The following is a 6,121-nucleotide window of genomic DNA, read 5'->3' as shown; positions in this document are numbered from 1 at the left end:
ACGTTGCCGCTCGACGGCGGGGTGTTGGAGGCGGGGGGGTGGCGAGGGGGGGGGGAGAAAAAGAAAAAAAAGGAATAATAAAGGGAGTTTGTCCCAGAAAAAAAAGGCTTAAATCCTCCTCAGGTGTGCGAAGGTGGCGGTAGTTCCCATAAAAAGAGCTGTCGGGGGGGTTCCCTCAGAGGCAGCTGGGACGGCGGGGCAGGCGGTGGCGGCGGCGGGACGGGGACGATGATGACGATGACGATGATGCAAAACAATCCATTTCCCTTCGGGGAGCTGAGTTCCTAGTCTTTCATGGTGACCCGAGAGCCACCCAGAGACCACGGAGATCGCCGTGCACCCAGATCTGCAGGGAGAGACGGAGAAGCACACGTTAGTTAAGAGCGACACTCGCAATCAAGCGCTATGGGACTGAACATGATATATAAAAAAATAAAATAATGTGTGCACATTTTAATTAGATTAGAAGGCGGAAGTGATTGATCCGAGGTCGCTCTGCCTGAGAAAGGAACATCGCGGAACGACGGTTTGCTTCATTTACTCAAGAAACAATGACGACAACCCTGTGTGTTTACTTCACAGCAATGCTGTGCTCTTCCATATTTCACTATGTCCGACTAGACGGCCTCCCCGAAGTGTCCCGGCTGCGTAGCTGTTGGGCCGAGGTATAGTAAGCAGGGACCAAGTGACTGATTACCTCAGGAAAAAGCCTCCCGATTAATCTAATTAAGACTATCTGTGGCATCAGGGAGCTCCATGGTACTCTGCGTTGGAGAGTCCTTTCTAATGAGGCTGCTGTCCATTCAGCTTTAATCAGCCTAACACAATGAAGCAGACTCATTCACGTTGATGGGAATTTGTTGCGGTGCCGCAAAGTCACAACGCAAGACCGCGGCTGATGGGAACACGAGGGGGGGGGGGGGGGGGGAGATCTCATGAACCCTTTCAGGCCACCGCGGCCAAAGCTGTAAATATTGGAAAGAGTGAGCAAAGTTAACTGCATTTGCAAAAAAAATCTAACTAAACAACACTTGGTTTTCAGGTGGAAAAGCCATGACCAGAATTCCAGCTGCACAAGGGGGACCAAGGCTCTGCAATCAGATCCATTACAAAAGCACCTGAGCAGCAGGGCAGACGGGATCATTATTCCTTTCCTGGAAAAATGCAGCAGATATGTCCCATCTGGAGAGCTTTTCACCCACTATGTGGAATGCGAGCTAAAACATGACTGAACGAGGCACCGTCTGACTGCCTTTACCGTCGTAAACTTTAAACACGTCGCCCCGCGTCAACACCTTAAAGCCTTTCAATGTGTCAGAAATTTAAACTGGGACACAGATGCGGAGGCACAGAACATGTTGAGTGCTTTTTTGGTTTTTTTTTGTTTTTTTTTATTGCTCACTGCACAAATGAATGCTCACAGCTTATTCCATTGAGGTTCTTGGAAACTATTCTGTCACATGTTGAGATTCTATTTGGAGCCATCTGCCATGGAAAAACGGGACAGAATTTATTATTTATTACGCAGCATAATTGTGGGGCCGGCCGGGTGTATTACCGAGGTGGGAGAGATCACAGAAATCCCTATTCTGTGGAGGACAAACTCTCTTGAACAAACCCACCGCTTTAAAGCCAGGCATTCCGCTCCACGTCATATGCTATTGATTTAAAATTTCAGACGGTATTTTTAAAATGCAACCTCCAACCAAACACGATGGCCACAGTTCGCTGCTTAACTGTCTAAATGGTATCTGGAAATAAGGGCTTTACGCAGAAATGTGACTCAATTGTGCACCGTGAACAGTCCGTCGGATGAAAAGGCAACAAGTATGCGGGTAAAAACGCGCGGCAATCGGACTCGTGTTCAGCCTGAACCCCAAACAATACAAACGTGCGCAAAAAGCCGGCAAAAAAAAAAAAAACTCTTCAGCTGAGCTGATAGAACAATTCTTTTGGAGATGATGGATTTCACAGGGCTGTGGGAGAACGGCATTTAAAACAGCCATGACAACAACCAGTAGTAAGCTGCACTGACGAACACATGGCCAACTATTATGTGTGCTTTGTTTTCACATCATCAGTTATGTCGTCAATAATTTCCTACTGAAATTCAGTTTCAGTTACACCCACATTCAGTTCAATAGACTTGAATAATATTATTTTTAACAATTCAACAAACCAGTTACATTTGCACGCCTACTGACCCAGATGCACCGGAGCGTTTCAGGTTTGGATCGGCGATGCTGGTGGAGTCAGGTGACCCTCTGTGGCCACGGCAAGTGCTTTGCATGTCTAACGGGTTGTGCAGGACGACGGCGGGGCCCTTTTTGTAACTGAAATTTGCTCAGGACGCTAAAAAAACAAAAACTAAAAATACAAAAAACAAAAGGTCATGGAGCAGCTTCGGCGGCGGGCCAATTCAGCCATGCTGCTGTCGCTCAAAGTCAAGCAGCCCGTGCGATGACAGGAGCGCACAAAAAAAAACTCTGCTTTTCTGAGAGTCCAGGAGAAATGTAAAAAAGATGACTGACAATAATTAAGCAGCAATAGCTGCAGGGAGGGGGGGGTGGGTGAGCTCATCTGGAGAAAATATAAAGGAAATGACGGCCGTGAAAAGGCTGACAGAGCTTCACTACCGACACAGGAGCTCCAAAAGCACGTGTCTCTCTCGCTGCGCCGCGCAGACCGCGCACGTGTGCAAGGCCGATAATCGTGAACGCGAGTGGCTGCCCTCTCCCGTTTCCTGTCTTCGCGTCCCACCCGATGAGCACCCACCCACCCCGTCCGCGTTCACACCCTCTGAAGCCCCCCCACACCCACCTCCACCCCCAGCCGGCCGGTCGGCGGCAAAGCCAAGATGAAGGGAAGTGCCAACATTTGCTGCGCCGCAACAGTTTCGGGTTGCGGAGCAGGTCACATGTCACAACAGTGGAAAATCATTGTGATTGGATCTCCAAGCCAACAGCTGGCATTGTATGGTTGACTGGCAGAGGCTAATGTTAACCCTTTCCACCCAGCAGCGGCAGCAGCAGGAGTGAAAGAAAAACCCACAGCTCAGCATGAAAGCGAGTTGGTTTTTTTTTTTTCTTTCTCTCACCCGGGGATGTGGATATAGTGAGTCACAAGTCCCTCCGCTACCAACGGTATCCACTGTGACACACACAGGATATAGACTGCATCCGCCGCCCTAGACGGCGGTGAAAAAGCGGGACACAAAAGGGACGGCGCGCGAGCACGGCGGGCATCTCACAAACATGCTGCCGCTGCTGCTGCCGCCGCTGCTGCTGCCGCTGCTGCTGCCGCCGCTGCTGCCGCTGCTGCTGCCGCGCTCAGGAAACCCTCTGGCAGTTTTGCACACCTCGACGTGCCAACAACCCCGACGCAAGGCGAGGGCAGCAATTCTAGGGATCCCTCTGCAATGGAGCCGCCTAATGCGAGGGGTGGTATTTTTAGCTTCCCCCAGACTGTCCCCTCCCCCCACCGCTAGCCGCTCGCTAAACTGGGTCAGGCCATGTAAATGTGGAGGGTACAGAGCAGAGACACCCAGCCTTTCCTTTGCGCTGCTGCGCTGTGGCGGCGGCGGTGGCGGCTCCGGCCGGCGGAGACGCTCCGTCTCCGCCGCCACTCTCTCCAAGCACCGTCCGGCCCCGCCGACTCAAGCAAAACGCAGTCAGGTGTCGCCGCAGACGCCTTTTGCACTCAGCACGTCTTACTTCATCTAGGGAGCGTGCACGTGCACGAGTCAGGAAATTGCAGTTGACGTTTCCTCCCAGCGCACAAGTCATTTTATCCAGCAGACTGGCAAAAAGCACCCGTATATGTGATATTTGTGTATATTACATATGTGGATGCAATGCATGTACGTTTTTCAAGCAGGTAAGCTTACAAAACGTACATATGCACTACCAGTCAAAAGTTTGGACACACCCTATGAATTTAATGTCTTTGCTTTCATTCTCATGACTATAGACATTGGCATCAGGTTTCTCACTGAAGGCATCAAAACTACGTATGAACACACATGGAATTATGTAGGAAACTATAAACGTGTAAAAAAAAAAAAAAACTCAAACATGTTTAATATTTCAATTCTTCGAAATAGCCACCTTTCATAAAAAGCATGTTTGGAGTTATTTACCGTGTTTTTCCTTGCTGCCTATTTACATATATCTTGTTCATATATTTGATGTCTTTAGAAAGTATCTACAATGTAGAAAGTACTTAAGACAAAGAAAAAACATTGTATTAGTATGTCCAAACTTTTCACTGGTAGTGTATGTAATAAAAGTGGATATTAAATATATGTATTTATTTTAAACAGGTAAGCTTAAAAACAAAACAAAAAGCTCTATAACATGCCGCTATCTCCTCACGATGCAGAAGACAACGGTTCCGGCCTCCAATCCATAAACATCCACACAAAGATTTGCAGTAGGGAGACGTTTGCCAAGCGTCAGGTCTGACCCACACTTTGGTGCAGGCCGAGCGTTCACGTGGAGGGATCAGTCAGTCCCAATCAATTCTGCATGTAAAAAAGGGAAGGTGACGGCACTCCCTCGTTCCTTCTCGGCACGAATTTGGCACAGTGGGAAAAAAACAAACACGTGAAGGGTTCTTCTGTGTAAAGGAAGGAAAACCACAGCACTACTGTTACCCAACATCCTCACCTCATCGATTGAGAGGCGTCAGATGAAGTTTACTCTAATCACAAACATGTATGCTGTCAAACATCCTCGCCCACGAGGCCGCGTTTGGGCGCGTGAGATCTGCAGGAATCACTACGCAAACCAACTCAGAGTGAGGGTCAGCGACAGCCGTTCAAAATAAGGCTGTGTTGGTTCTGTTTGTGAAGTAATAAAGGAGGTGCTGGCTGTCTTATTGGAGGTTCGGCTCAGCACTAAAACATTAGAAAACCGGAGCACCTTTCATCAAGCCACTTTGAAGATGAGAAGCTCTCCGTGTTCTTTGTTATGGGCGACTTGGCCCGGTGGCCTGCGGTCCTGCAGCCCTGTCATTTGCTGCCACGGTCTGACCTCACTGTCCTTATCGCTCTGATTTTAAAAAGACATACTGGCGTGCACTGAATTCTATCACGGAGACCTGAGTCGCTGTGAAGTGCAACTTCTCCAAGTTGCAAAGAGATAAGGGACAGAAGTACAACACCCAAATACTAGCACAGGAATGCTGTAGCTTATTAAAATATTACCGTGTTTTGGGCAAAACAAATAATGTTGCCGATACGAATGCAAGACATCGAACAACGCAATGAGTTTTGGTTTACTTTGTTTAAACCTGATATACCTCAGAGTAGACAATTCTAAATTATATTGCGAGTCAATGTAAGTATTTGTTGTGATTAAAAATAGTGGAAGCAGTTCTCTCTCTCTTACACACACACACACACACACACGCAACGAGCTGAGTTCATTCTGAGGTCATCGACGACTAATGCTGACACATCATTCCTTCGTCCACCAGTTTCGTGCGAGATACACAGTATGTTGTTATAGCCAAGCTTTCATGCTGGAGCATTTCAGTCCACCACTTCATTCCAACAGTGACCACATGCTGAACTGCACTCGCACTTACCACAATTAGAATGCACTGCATTATCTGTTTATTATGGACTTACTTTACTTGTTGTGTACAAACAAAATCATGCATCACTGGCTACAGTGCTTTATTTCTTGTTGTTCTACTTATTCTTTAATCTATTCTGAAAGTGTGTTGTCGCGTGTGTGTAACTTTGATGTGCATTTGATTTTTAAGAGTGAATGGATGTGCCGTCTGAGATGTTAGTTGCATGGCAAGTATGTCAATGCCATAAAAAATAAAGTCCATGTTGATTTTTTCAGGATTTGATGTGAAATCTTTCAGTTCCACAGAGAGACATGCAACTCTGCTCTGCATTTGTCATCAGTGGAACGTACTGTGCATTTTTTTGTCCTGAAAGAGTTGAATATTTGGGCCTCACAGACAATCAGTTACAAATGTCACCCCATATCAAGCTAATGACTCCATAAACACAGTGGCCCTGATAGTTTCGTTAAAGACTTCACTCACCAGGTCACATGAGCATACGTAAAGTTCAATGTGTCTCCAACGACCTCCGGTAAATTCT

Source organism: Nelusetta ayraudi, unplaced genomic scaffold (genome assembly GCF_046127955.1).
Source record: "Nelusetta ayraudi isolate G7.1 ecotype Tasmania unplaced genomic scaffold, CSIRO-AGI_Nayr_v1 ptg000027l, whole genome shotgun sequence".
In the NCBI taxonomy this organism is placed as follows: domain Eukaryota; kingdom Metazoa; phylum Chordata; class Actinopteri; order Tetraodontiformes; family Monacanthidae; genus Nelusetta; species Nelusetta ayraudi.
The sequence above is the reverse complement of the archived record's forward strand: the minus strand, read 5'-3'. Positions refer to the sequence as shown.